Source organism: Amblyomma americanum, unplaced genomic scaffold (genome assembly GCF_052857255.1).
Source record: "Amblyomma americanum isolate KBUSLIRL-KWMA unplaced genomic scaffold, ASM5285725v1 scaffold_91, whole genome shotgun sequence".
In the NCBI taxonomy this organism is placed as follows: Eukaryota; Metazoa; Arthropoda; class Arachnida; order Ixodida; family Ixodidae; genus Amblyomma; species Amblyomma americanum.
The window spans coordinates 266,068-280,428 of NW_027526563.1; positions in this window are offsets into that span (position 1 = coordinate 266,068).

The following is a 14,361-nucleotide window of genomic DNA, read 5'->3' on the forward strand; positions in this document are numbered from 1 at the left end:
GGGGGTGTATGGAGCAGTAGGAAAGCGGCATGAAACGGCTGGAATAAGCCCTCTTCTGTCCGCGAGGCTAGATGTCTTCAGGTTGCCTGGGCGTCGGCAGCGCGACTTCCTGGAGAGGAACCATCTTGGCGGGTGTTTCTGCTCGGCCCTGATTTTGTTGCGGCTCCACCCGCCAGCGCTCGCCCATTTCAGATGCGGATAGCGGGCGCTGGCCATCCCTAGTGCACCGCTGTCTGCTGCCGGCAGGGGACGGGAAAACCCAGTGCTCCCTTTATCGCTCCCTTCCGAGTTCCGCGCAGAGCCAGGGAGGCTGCGCCTAACTTTCGTGTTTTGTCCATGTACTGCGGCGAATCACTCCGCGCCGGGTCAGTTCATCGTAGCCGTGAGCCAACATGTCAGGGGGTTCTTTCTTCGCATGTTGTAATGGGGCTGAGTTATGCGCGCCGTGTCACTCAGTAAGCGCCATGCAGAAGTGTCCTCACTGGCAGTGCTGCATGAAACTATGTACCGTATAGCCCCGTCTGGAAATGAGGCTGGCCGGCGCTGTATTACTGTGCGATACAAGGTGACAGAAGGAGCGGACTTCGAGATAGGTTACGCCATTCTTCCCAGGCCGTGCCCTCCGTGGCCTGCGATAAAAGCGATTGCGGGTCGGTAGGCTGGAAACGCTGATTGGCCCAAGAGAAAGTGACGTCACGCCTGTAACGTCATGGTCACGTAACCTTTAATGAAGTCATGTCCGGTTGGGGACACACACATTTTCCCTAGAGTTTTCTCGGAATTCCCCACGTTTGTGACAGCGTGCGCGGGATAAAGAAGCGCATCTTTACCTCCACCCCACCAAGTTCGTCCACTTTGCCGAGCGGGGTGCAGTTGAAGAACCATTGCCTAAATGCTCCCGCCATTCACGCTTACAACCCGCCTCCCCCCCCGCCCCCCCCCCAAGACACTTTCCCGAACACGGATGTTTTGTCGCCTTTTTTATTTTTATTTTGTGTGTTTGTGTTTGCATGCACAGTGCACGTGTCTCTACTTAAGCTAACTGCGCCGCTGATTCCGCATTGACTATTCCTGCCGAAGAGGCTCCAGGGAAGTGTCCTGCCATGTCTGCGCTTTATTCTGTTTTTTTTACTCGTTTAGGCCAGGGGCACGCGAGTACACGCATCTCCGCGAATCCGCCACCGTCTGTTTCTGTACTCGCCGCCGCTCTGCCTTGAGGGGCGACCATTCTCCCCTCCCGCTCCTCGTTTTCCTTTTTTTCTTTCTCTTTTTTTTCTGCACGCTCCCAGCGGCTTTTCGGTGGACAGGGTGCGACAGCGCGTTTTCCTTTTCTATTTATTACTCTTTCTCCCTTTTCTAGTATTTTTTCTTTTCTGTCCATCTTCTTTTCAGCACCCGATTGCTTGTTGCTATTTTCATGTGGCGGACATGTGTGCCAATTACAACTCCTCAAGAACGGGAGGAAGATCGCTGTAACTTCAGTCTTGAGAAAGGACAGGCTCTGTCCGAAACGTCGACTCAAAATAAATGTCTACATGAAGCGTCTCTCAAATTTGCATATATATATATATATATATATATATATATATATATATATATATATATATATATATATATATATATATATATATATATATTTAGTTACCCTTGATGTAGTGTCTCTGTACACAAACATACCGCATGATGATGGCATCCGAGCTCTGGTCGCATCCTATGGAAAACACAAAAACGCTGATGCTTCTAGCCAAAGTACCATCGCTGCACTTACTGATCTGGTCCTCAAGCTCCACTTTTTTGAATTCAACAACTCCTTTTACCTACAAACGAGTGGTACCGCTATGGGAACGAAAATGGCGCCCAACTATGCCAACATATATATGCATAGCATTGAATTGGAGTTTATCCGCTCATACCCAACAAAAACGGTTTTTTACAAACGCTTCCTAGACAACATATTCATGGTATGGACGAAAACAGAGGACCAATTCATCCAATTTATTTCAGCATTTAACAACGTACATCCAAACATCTGTTTCACACACCCTTACTCCACAAGTCAAATTAATTTCTTGGACGTCTCAATTCGAATGGAGAAGGGTACCTTAATCACCAGTGTCTATAGAAAGCCCACGGATAGGCAGCAGTACCTTCATTAGAAGAGCTGCCACCCACGCCACTGCAAAACTTCAATTCCATATTCCCAAGCCATCAGATTCAAACGATTCTGCTCACGACCAGAAGACTTCGAAGAAAATTCTAGCCGTGTGCGGGAGGTTCTGAGGGACCAATGCTATCCGGCCTCTATTATTGATGATGCCGTTACGAAAGCGGAAGCAACAGATCGTAATGAAATGTTTGGGGATCCCCATCAGCAACCGGAAATGAACACCGCTCTAATCTCGTCTTAACCTTCGCAAACAACCTTCCTAATGTCAACAAAACTCTAAAAAAAATCATTTCAACATAATCGAACAGAACGATCGACTGTCAAAAATTTTCCCAACAGTTCTACAGGTTACCTACAGACTACCAAAAAACATGCAGAATTATGCACTTCACTCTACTGTCAATAAGTAAAAGCCGGTGGTTTGCCTACCTTGCAGGAAGAATCGCTGTCAAGTTTGCCAGCACATGCGGACAACAACACTAGCTCAAAGCACACACGCTAACTTCAAACACTCCATCCGTGAAAACTCGAACTGTGACAGTAGTAACGTAGTATGCATGCTCGAGTGTGGCGATTGTCAGATGAAATACATTGGCCAAACAGAGAATTCCTTCCGAATTAGATTCAGCAACCACCGCGCGCACACCAGATCTCTTTCCTCCCCCTGTCGAAACATCTTTCCTAGGAAGGTCACGAGTTTCACAAACTAAAAGTTACGCTGCTACAGAGCGGCTTCCAAAATACCCGTGAGCGTTAGCAACGAGAGTCATACTTTACATATCAGTTTAATACTCTGCAGGCCGGTATAAATGAAAACCCTGGTACTCTCTCCACACTTCAGAGATCATAGTCCTAGCCATACTGAAATTCACAGCACCCCGACTGCATCGCCTGAGGTCATGCCAATTTGCGTGCTTGCTTTCACATGCCGCCCTTCTCCTCCCCCTGCCATTCTTTCTTGCTCATGACCAGAGAAAACAGTTCTGAGAACAAAGCATATTGCCTATTCCCCCCCTCAACTTTTTATATTTTTATATATTTTATTTATTTCTTTTTTCCTGCTTTGCGGATAATAGAGCGTGATGCTCCATATAGGGCAGTAACCCATTGCAATAACGCACACTCGTGCGATTTCGCGCCTTCGTTCCCCATTTTCTTTCTGTTACTCTCCCCTCTCTCTCAGTTTTTAGGAAGGAGCCCTCTTTTTGTCTCCGCGATGGAAGGCGGGCGGAGGCACCTTCGACGCATCTTCGCGTTTCGTAACTTCACTTAATTGAGGTCTCCGTCGTTTTAAAATTGCGTTCGTGGCGGGAGGCGTTCCGGAACGACGCTGACCTCCGACGCCGCGCGAATGCAGAAGCATCTAGAGCTTTGCGCCGGGATGTAGGAAACTCAGGCGCCAGACGCCTTTAAGTAGGTAGAAAACAGTGCCTTCCACCAGTGCCTTCCACTGGTTCCATGGTATTGCTGGCTGATCCAGGGTTTTCAGGAATGTACGAGGGGGCGTAAGATCCCGTGAAACTCATAGTAAAGGTTTACCTAGTCGGCACGTTGTTGTATTGTAGATGCAAGATCGAAGGACACACCGGAGCGAGCGATGTCATGCTGACGCCAAGTTTTCTCCGACCGCCCCCCCCCCTCTGCTTTTCCCGCGTCACGTATACGCGGTGTCAAGCAACATGCATGTGACTGAAACTGAAACTCTGAAGAAGAGAAACTGAAAGTAAGAGAATTGAATTTGAAAGTAAGAGAAGAGAAACTGAAACTGCCGCACAGTTCATTACCTGATGGACACAACAGTATCGCGTATTACTTAACGTCTTCATAAAACCACTGTTCGTCTACAACATTAGCAGCATTAGCATATGTTTGCTATTCATGGCACCCAGGTAATGAACATGATTTACCAACTTAAGTAGTGTTGGTTCTGGTGTAACGCACGAATAATTTATAGACATGCCTTTGTGTATACGCCAGAAATTAAATTGTGAAGCAAGCCTTGAAACTGCCTACCTGATGGACACAACAGTATCACGTATTACTTAACGTCTTCATAAAACCGCTGTTTGTTCGTCTATAACATTAGCAGCATTAGCATATGTTTGCTATTAATGACACCCAGGTAATGAACATGTTTTACCAACTTAAGTGGTGTTGGTTCTGGTGTAACGCACGAATAATTTATAGACATTCCTTTGTGTATACGCCAGAAATTAAATTGTGAAGCAAGCCTTGAAACTGCCTGTGCATTTCTCATAAAAAAGGAAAAAATATCGTGCTTTCATAGCATGGGTGTCATCTATATCAGATGTGATTGTAATCTTGAGCTATAACTTGAAATGACCCATGCTGGCGGCCATGAAAAATCACTTTTTTAATTGTTCAACAAACCTCATAACTCATTTATGTCACGAAAGGAATGAAATGCTTCACTTATGTTTTATTGCTTTGGTACAGCCATGGTTCATTTTGCAATGTAAAATCTGATTTAGGAATATTTTTGTTACTTTTTGCATGGTTTGTTTTGAAATTCACCACATCCGCCAGTGTTTCGTTCCCGCGTGGTTTTCTTTTTTGTTAATTGAGTACAGATGAATAGCCACCGGATTCTGCGCCGATCGCCCAGTGTGGGTATGTGCCATATTTTGATAGGCTAACAACAACAGCAACATTGGCCACGCTATCAGCTTCCGCAAGTTAGGTTCACGCAAGCTCCGCTTCAGGTTGATCTGATCTCCTTGCAACGAGTTGCTGATACGCAGGCTGACCCCTTCTTCTATTGCGACCATATTTACCCGTTCCATGCGAAACATATGCCCGCAAATATCCTAAATGGTCTTCTTTCTGAACACCTACACAATTTTCCTCATCATACCGTTCTCTCCACTGATGTCTCCGGCAGGTGTGAGAAGGCGGCGATTGGGATATATTCGCAGGATCTGTCTTGGAGCTATTCAGTTCGTATCCCTAATTATACTTCTAAATTCTTCGTAGAGTTTTTGGCTATTGGTTTGGTTCTTCTCAAAATTCCCAGACATGTAGCACGGGTTCTTATTCCTGCAGACTGCCTTTCAATTTTAGGCTCTCCAAAACTCCGAAAATTCTTTATTGAATCGGCCGCTTAGGTTTTTTGTTCCGTGCACAGTGCGTGAGATCCGCTTTGTCCGGGTACTTGCAGGCATTCGGGTGTCTATTTTAACGAGGTGGCTGATTTATTGGCAAGGTGAGCTCTCAGCGCTCCTGTATTCTTAATCTATCCCGTCCCTCACCTCATTCTGTTGGAAACTTCACGTTTCCAGTGGTTCCAACATATTTCAGCCAGCTTGAGTGATCCGTTGCTCAATACCGTGGATGTTTTCCACTTAAAGTACCCATGGGATGTCCGGTGGTGTAAATCAAGGCGTTTTGAGGTGTCAACGACGCTTCTGCGATGCAGAATCCCTCACTTAAATTTGTACTTACGCAGATACGGGTTCCCTGCGACAAACCTTTGTGTCTCATGTGGGAAAGTTGAAACATTAGACCATTTTCTCCTCTCTTGCCGGCGGTTGTTCAAGGAAATCAGTATTTGGAGGTCCCTCTTCCAGTCCCTTCCAGTTCTCTCGTTCGGTTGAGGCGCCAAGGAATTCCCGTTAAGCAGTGTTTGTGGCTACCTTCATGATTACATAAGTGCAACTGATCGGTTACCTTGTTAGCTGTATACAAAATTCTGTCTCATGTTCGAAATGCTTGGTTCCATTCCTGGTAATTCATATTTCTTAAATTTAATTGAATTTTTCTATCTTTATCTTGATTCAGTCTTCTACACCGCCGCCTCACGTCTCTTTTCCCGTGCAAATACATCATTGGCAAATCTCCCCTGTACCTTGGCCAGTCCCCCCGCGTGGGTATGTGCCATATTTACTGAGGTGAAGAAGAGTGTGGACTACAAACACTATCTGTATTTGTGCTCTCTGTGTTTTTTTTTGTCTGTTTGCAATGTAAGCCATTACTAGGTGGAAAGGCATGCACGTAATGGGCATACCCTGTGCACATGAATTCGAAAAACTGGCCATGGTTGTCCAAGCATTGCCAACAAAGCAACGGGACCTTCAAGAAACAGGATAGGGTTGTGACCACTCACATGCAATGATTTTCATACAATTTGAAAATGTGGCAATTTACTGCAGTCCCGTGGTTTTATTGTTGCAAAACAAGCCAGCTCATTTAGGCTGGAACATTTTTAGAGGCTGCCAAAAAGGAACATGTCAAAAAGTTACACATAGCATCCTGTTTCATTGATGATGTTTATATGTGTGGTAAACGATATGAACAAGCATCTCTTTGTTGGTTAACTGCTTTGCTATCCACGCACGGTCATGCAGTACATACACAATCACAGTCCAGTGACTGCAGAGCGGTCTGCAACCAGTAACTTGCAACTATACTATGCAGCAAGCTTCTTTGCACGGTATTTGTTACATTTATGGAACGATGAGATGGATTTGGTATAACTATTTCTACACAGTGCATTTCCTATAGACTCCTTTCTGCCATATTGTACTTTTTACCCAAAAAGCTTACTACAGAGTCATTTAAATGGCTACGTATAAAGATGTTTGTAGCAGGTGTGTGAGCCCGAACAAAAAAATGTTTTAATTTTCATTAATTCTTCAGTATTCCTGATTATCACGACATGGGCATCTATATGATGGTACAACTTTTTTCAGGCATCACAACTGATGCACCGATGTGTTTGGTACTAATTCATCTTCAGATCTTTCATGTCTGTTGGGTAAAAAAAGTACGAAATAATAGTTGGCTGCATTAGTTTTTCACTGAGATAACTAGCAACACACAGCATGTTCTTGAAATTCCTCTAGCTGTCTGTAATTGGATTCATTGTATAGCTTCATACTTGTTTAATTTAAACTCTGCACACTGCTCTTTTCACCGCACATGGCGACATGGCACGCGGAACCCCGTGGGAATGGGCGAGGAGGATTCAGAGGTCGGCTGCTACTTCCCTGGAATCCAAACACAGCTATAGGCACCTGCAAGTCACGGTTTATTTCGGAAAGGCAGCTTTGCCCGCTTCCTTTCGTCGTCTTGTCCGTCGTGCGTCGCGTGTCGCGGCGAACCCGACAAAGGGGATGCCATCAACCCCCCTTCCCCTCCCCCTCCCCTCCTGAAGCAGAGGAAAGATCCCGCAAATAGTTTCCTAGAGAGGTCCTTTTTTTTCCGTGCGGTCAACGAGGGGTCAAATGACAGGCCCAAGCAGTGTGAGGCAACGTTCTCTGTTCATTCTAGAGACGCAAGCTTACACTGCAAAATGAAAACTTGTCTTTCTCTTCCAAATGCAATTTCATTTCATTTTTACAAATGGCAAGTTACATACTACAGAGATGCAAGGGCTAAAAACTGCTAAAAAGCAACTTGACTGGGCCCAAGCGCCTCTGAAATGGCAGTACACGACAAACGCACTTCAAGCAAAAAAATGTTTACATATACGTATAAAAAAGCATTAAAAAGTGTTTACGTGCTTTTAACGCAGCGCTATCCACGTTCTTGTATTGATGACGCCATAAGCAGAGCTTCAAATCTCCCGTATATTCCAGCCATCCAAGAGCTACTGAGCTGCCCTACACTGTGGTATGGCACCCGTTGATTTGGCCACCTGCCCAACATCTGTATCTGTTCCCCCACATATAGTTAACTCGCCTGAGGCGCAGAAGAAGCACCGAAGCCCAGCCATCACTGGCTCGTCGAGCTCATCCAGTCTGAACGTCACCAGACCTCAGAAGCGCCCGAAGGCTATTTTTGTCTGCAAGCTGTGCCCTGAGACAACGTCGGCTGATCTGACTAATCATCTGAAGTCCGTGAATGTCACTCCCCTTTCCTGCCGGCAGTTGAAAACGAAATATGACTCTTACTCTTCCTTCTACCTCACAGTCAGCGTGGAATCTTGCGATCAGCTTGTTGACCCTTCGATGTGGCTTACGGGCTGCATCTTCAAGGCTTTTCGTGGAAAGCTCCTGGATGGTATGTTGTATCCTTCCGAGCTGACGGTTGATCGCAGTCAGCCCTAACTTGGATATATATTACCAAAATTCCCGAGGTCTTCGGACTAAGGGACCTGTATTTTTTTCCAGTGTATTAGCCTCTTGTTATTCGCCTGGTGTAATTAATGAAATCGGGCTGTCTAGCGAAGTTAGCTCAGGTGACTTCTTTCCTAATAATTATTCTGTTTTCCGAAGTGACCGCCCTGAATCAGCTCCTAAACAAAAAGGAGGGGGAGTGCTCATTGCTATTGACAGTTCCGGGCCGTGCGTTGGGCGTTCCGATCTGGAAACCATTGAAAAATCTGTCTGGTTAGAGCTCACTTTAAATCGACATCAAAAACATTTATTGGCAGCTTTCTACATTTCCCCTAATCTGCCTCCTCCTGCCTACGATGATGTACTACATTCTATCGAAAATGTTATCACTTCTCATAGCAAGCACAAACTACTCATTTTAACGGATTTTAATGCTCCAGGTATTAACTGGGATAGCTTTACATATTCTGACAACAATCATTATGTAGTTAGTAAGTGCAACCTGCTTTTAGATTTCACAGCTTTTAACACTTTGCATCAACACAATTTTATTGAAAACTGTTGCGGTAATGTTCTTGACATTTGTTTATCTAATTTTGAAAATGTTCGAGTCTCGACCTCTGATGTCTCACTTACTCGCTGTGACAAATTTCATCCTCCACATCTAATAACAACTTCGGTTTCTGTCCCACCTTCTGATAATTCAAATCGTGCTGGGAATTCCCCACGCGTCGGTTACGCACTTGGCGACTGTGTTGATTTCTTCGGATTTTTCTCTTCTGTCGACTGGTCCGCTTTAAACAAAATCAGTGACGTTGACGAACAAACCAGTCGCTTCACTGAAATAGTTCTCAATGGTATGCGCCAGTACATACCTCTTCACACTCCTACTTGCAGCAAGTTTCCGTTCTGGTTTTCCAAGGAACTTAGAACAGCGCTGAAACATAAGGAGCGGGCCCACCATAAAGCGAAACGCCCTGGGCTGGATACATGGGCAGATGAATTTTGCCGCTTGCGTTCCCTTTGCAAACGCCTGTACAAGCGGGATCATGAAACCTATCTTGATTATTTAGAGAATAGTGCCTCTAACCGTCCTACTGAATTCTGGCGATACGTTCGCAAGCGTTCGAATAAATATGATAGTCATATTCACTTAGTTGACTCTCATGGGAATGAAATTCGGAATGTCGCTGACGGCTTTGCTCAACACTTTTCCTCCGTGTACAAATCTCCACGTTGCGATTCCGTATGCCTTCCAGCTTGCGCACCCAATTCCGTTCTTTTTGACGAAAAGATGGTAAGTGAGAGTCTTAAGTGTTTGAAACCATCTTTGTCCCCTGGTCCTGATGGCATTCCAGCCGCCATAATAAAACCCTTCAATAGTACCTTAGTCCCTGTTTTAACCACGATATTTATTAAATTTGAAAAATTCTACCTTTCCCCGCGTGTGGAAAACGGCGCGTGTTTTTCCTGTCTTCAAATCAGGAAACAAATCTGAAGTTTCGAACTACCGCCTAATTTCTCTTCTTTGTGCAGCCTCTAAGCTTTTTGAATTAGCTTTGCACAAAGTACTTTCCTTCCAACTCAAACATGTAATCATTTATAATCAGCATGGTTTCATAAAAGGTCGTTCTACTACAACTAACCATGTGACTTTTATGACGTATACATCAGCTGAAGTCCTTCAAAGGAGTCAGGTAGACGCTGTGTACTGTGATTTGAGCAAAGCTTTCGACGTTGTTACTCACTCATTACTCCTTCAAAAGCTTCTGCTGTTTGAGATCGACGTTTCAATTGTAGCCCTCCTACGCAACTATCTTCTTGATCGGTCCTGCTTTGTCAGTGTAAATGGACAGCCCTCATTTGTTTACACTCCAACCAGCGGAGTTCCTCAGGGCTCGGTGTTAGGCCAGCTTCTGTTCTCTGTTTTTATGAATGACGTTTCCTTCGTGGTCAAAAACTCCTCATTTCTCCTTTATGCGGACGATATAAAAATGTTCAAGGCAATACATACTCTTCACGATTGCTTGTCATTGCAATCGGGCATATCCGCCTTCAGTGCTTGGTGCTTGAAGAATGGGCTCACTCTCAATTCATCTAAAACCAAGGTTGTCTCATTTACGCGTAAAACGCACAGTCTTCTCTACTCTTATTCTGTGAATGGTAAGGCGCTGCCCAGGGTTGATGAAATTAATGACCTCGGCGTACTTTTCGACCGTAGCCTCAGCTTCTCCTCTCATACAAAACGCATTGGTCTACGGGCTATGCGTACACTCGGCTTCATCTGCAGGCTTTCGAGAGAGTTTCGAACCCCACTTCCTTTCTTAAAGCTCTACCTCTCCATATGCTTGCCGCTAAAGTTTTTACGCATATTTCAACATCGGTTTTCTCGCAAAACTTCCAGCTCTCGTCCCAGGTGGAGTAACTCACTGCAGCTTTCTTCTCTTAGCTGCTGTCGCGTGAGGGCAGATATAATTTTCTTGTATAAACTTCTTCATGGTCACATTATATGCCCTCAGCTCCTAGCGCGTATCCTTTTGCGTGTACCGCGAAAGAGCATAAGGGAATTCAGACCATTCCAAGTTTCTGGGCTCCTGCTCTCCCTCTCCCCTCTGAACAGAATGCAAAAGTTCTTTAATTCTCTTTGTCCCCGCCTTGATATATTCGAAAATTCTCTCCCTTCCTTTATATTGGATGTTCGTGACGTTCCACTTTGAGCATTCTTTTTCTCATTCATAACTTCCCCTGTCATGCATTTCGTCTTTACTACACTTGTGCATTTGCACCGGTATTATATTGTTTTTTTTCTCCTTAATTGTTCATCACGTCTACTTGTTTTCATTAATATTATTTCTTTAATACTGTGTACTGACGCCTGACTGTCTGTAACGCGTTCACTAATTACATTTCTTATTGGGTATGATTGTATTTCTAGCTTGTATTTCAGAGGTTTCTTATTCGTTCATATCAATATGTAGGAAGAAGAAGACGGTGATTAGTGGGCCGGCTGTCTGACACTGGTCCGTAATTTTCGGCTTTATTTTCTCACTTCAGAGGTTTTCCTGTCTTTTTGGCGTGTGTCCTCGACGTGCGACGACCTGGGGGTCCCTGGCCGCCGGCAAAAGCACGTCAAGCGACCTCCTCGGCGCTGTGTGCCGTATCAACGCCGACACGGAACATCACCGCCAGCTGAACTCCATGCTGCACTGATGGCAGCAGCGCCAGCGGCGGGCCCAGCGGCCCCTGTAGTTGCGGCTACAGACCAGGCCCCGCCAAACAAGAGATTGCGCGACGACCAAGCCAGCAACGAGCCTCTGACCGACCATCCAGAGGACATGGACCAAGCATCATTTACAGTTGTATCGTACAAGAAAAAGAGAGCTACCGGTGTTCCCGTAGTTTTCAGGCCCACTGAGGAAGGAGGAAGCCTATGGAAAGCCAACCCCAACATTGTGGCTTCGGCGGTTGTAGCATCGGCTCAAGAAAAAGTCCTCAGCCATCGCATTCACAAGGATGGGAGCCTGATGGTTACAGTATCGACGCTGCCCGCCGCCAACCGTCTGCTCACGGTAACTAAGCTGGCTGGAGTGGCTGTAGAGGCCAGAGTCCCATACGCTTACATGGCAAGCTATGGCAAAATACAAGATGTACCTGTCACCTACACAGACGAAGATCTGCAGGAATATCTACCCGACCAAGGTGTCCTCTCAGCAAGGAGGCTAATCGCCTACACTCCTGAGGATGGTGGAAAGATAAAAGCGGTACGCTGTCACACAGTTATATTGGAATTTGCAAAAGATGCGCCGCTACCAAAACGAGTAACGCTGGGGTTCTGTAGTTACCCTGTAACTGAATACGTCGGAGCAGCAACTCAGTGCTATAAATGTCAGAGGCATGGCCACATATCAAGACACTGTAACGGCCCCGTGCGCTGCAAAGTGTGTGCTGGCCCCCACTCGCACAAAGAATGCACTTCGAGAGCGCAACCTAAATGCGCTAACTGCGGTGGCCCACACCCTGCTTCCTATGGAGGGTGTTATAAAAAGAAAGCAGCCACAGTTGCTCGCACGGAAGAGCAAACACAAGGGAAACCCCCTAAGCGCCATGAACCACCACCTAACCCCGACGTGGTTTTCACGACTACGGCAGCTCTTTCCGAGAATCAGTCAACACAGCGTGGCAGAGCAGCTGACAAGACCTACGCAGATGCGGTAAAAAAGAAGCGTGGGAAATCCGTTGATTCTTCCCCTTGATCAAAGCTACTGCAACGCACTACACAAGACCCGACAAACAGCGTAGCTTGCTCTGATCCTAGGGCGCCACAACATGACAAGAAGATCTGCGGCAGGCTGCAAACCGGAAGCTCTGAACAAGATGTCACATGCCTACTGATTCCGATGCTGTTTGCAGCCATCAAGGTTCTTATCCGTGCAAACCCCTCGTCAGGACGACTCCCAGAAGTAGAAGCTGTCCTTGCAATGGAGCCGTTGGTGTCGGTCTGCTACGCTCCGCAGGGGCGTAATACCACACTTCAGTAATCATGGCTTCCACAGCGAGAACTTCACCGCAGCTGACAATCCACAACATCTTTCGTACATGCACCATTTTCCAATGGAACGCTCGCGGCTACGCTCTAAACTCTCAGATTTCCGACAGCTCGTGCGAGCGTACCGCTTCCCCTTCATAGTCACCTGTGAATCACGCGTCGAGGAAACTTTCCGACTCAATGGATACTATTTCCATCATTCACAACGACCAGATAACGTCAGCAGATTGCTGATAGGCTTTCGCAAGGATATCGCGGCCTCACCGGTTGATGTCCCGCCTCACAGCGACAATGAATATGTATGCGTTGTCACAGTTATTGCCGGACAACAGTACACTCTGATTGGAGTATATCTTGAGCCAGGCACGCCATTTGATGCTTTGAGACTTGAAGACTTGATAGCAAGGACGCCCTCTCCGCATATTATTTGCGGAGACTTCATTGCTCATAATGAAATTTGGGGCAGCTCACATACATGTGCCCGAGGTGCCAAGCTTGCAAAACTTCTCTCCAAGCATTCAGTTCAGCCATTAAATGACGGCAGCATCACCTACCTTTGAGGCCCGACGACTACCAGCAGCATCGACATGACATCTGTCACAAGTTCATTCGCCCACAACTTTGGCTGGAGCACTGATTTGGAGACACGTGGAAGCGACCATTACCCAATCCTCATATCGGCTTTCCATGCGCAGAGGAACCCAAAGAAATTCCTTATAAAATCTACAGACTGGGACGCATACAAGGACGCTGTCAGCAGAGGAGTTACTGCGGCAACTCGCAATGAGGAATTAGCATCGACAATTGCGTATTGCCTGAAGGCGAGTACACAACTTACAGCTAAAAATGATAACCTACCTTCAAATGATGACACATTCCAAAGGCTTTGCGCTATACGCAGGCGAGCTGAAAGGAAAGCTCTGCGCACAAAAAGCCTCGATGACCTACGTGCATGCCGACGGGCACAACGTCACAGCCGACGCTACATGGATAAACTCAGTCGGCAAAAGTGGCGTGACTTTTGTTCTACGCTGGATGTGCGCAAACCAGTAACCAATATTTGGCGGATAGTTAGAGGTATGCGCACGCCACTTCAACAACTCCACCCCTTCGCTGCACTCTCCCTTCACGAACACAAATCTATAAAAGAAGTCTCAGACGAATACTGCAAGCTGCTGTCGGCAGGGTCAGGGCATTCGACACTCTCCGCAGATGGTCAAACAGGCATCCCAAAGGCGACAGTGCCAGCGTTAGACCTGCCTTTCACAATGGAAGAACTATCCACAGCTATCGCGGAGACAAACAGGCACACGTCTCTGGGTCATGATGAGGTGACCTATGACGCCATTGCAAAGCTACTCCACACCTCCCGTCTTCGACTCCTGGAGTATTACAATTCTTCCTGGATGGCTGGTGAGGTCCCCACGGAATGGAAGCTGGCGAAAATTGTGCCCGTTTTGAAACCCTGTAAGCAGCCAACAAGCTACGCATCATTCCGGCCCATTGCCCTACTGAGCTGCATAGGTAAGGTCATGGAGCGCATGATCTGCAAGCGCATAACTTGGTTCCTA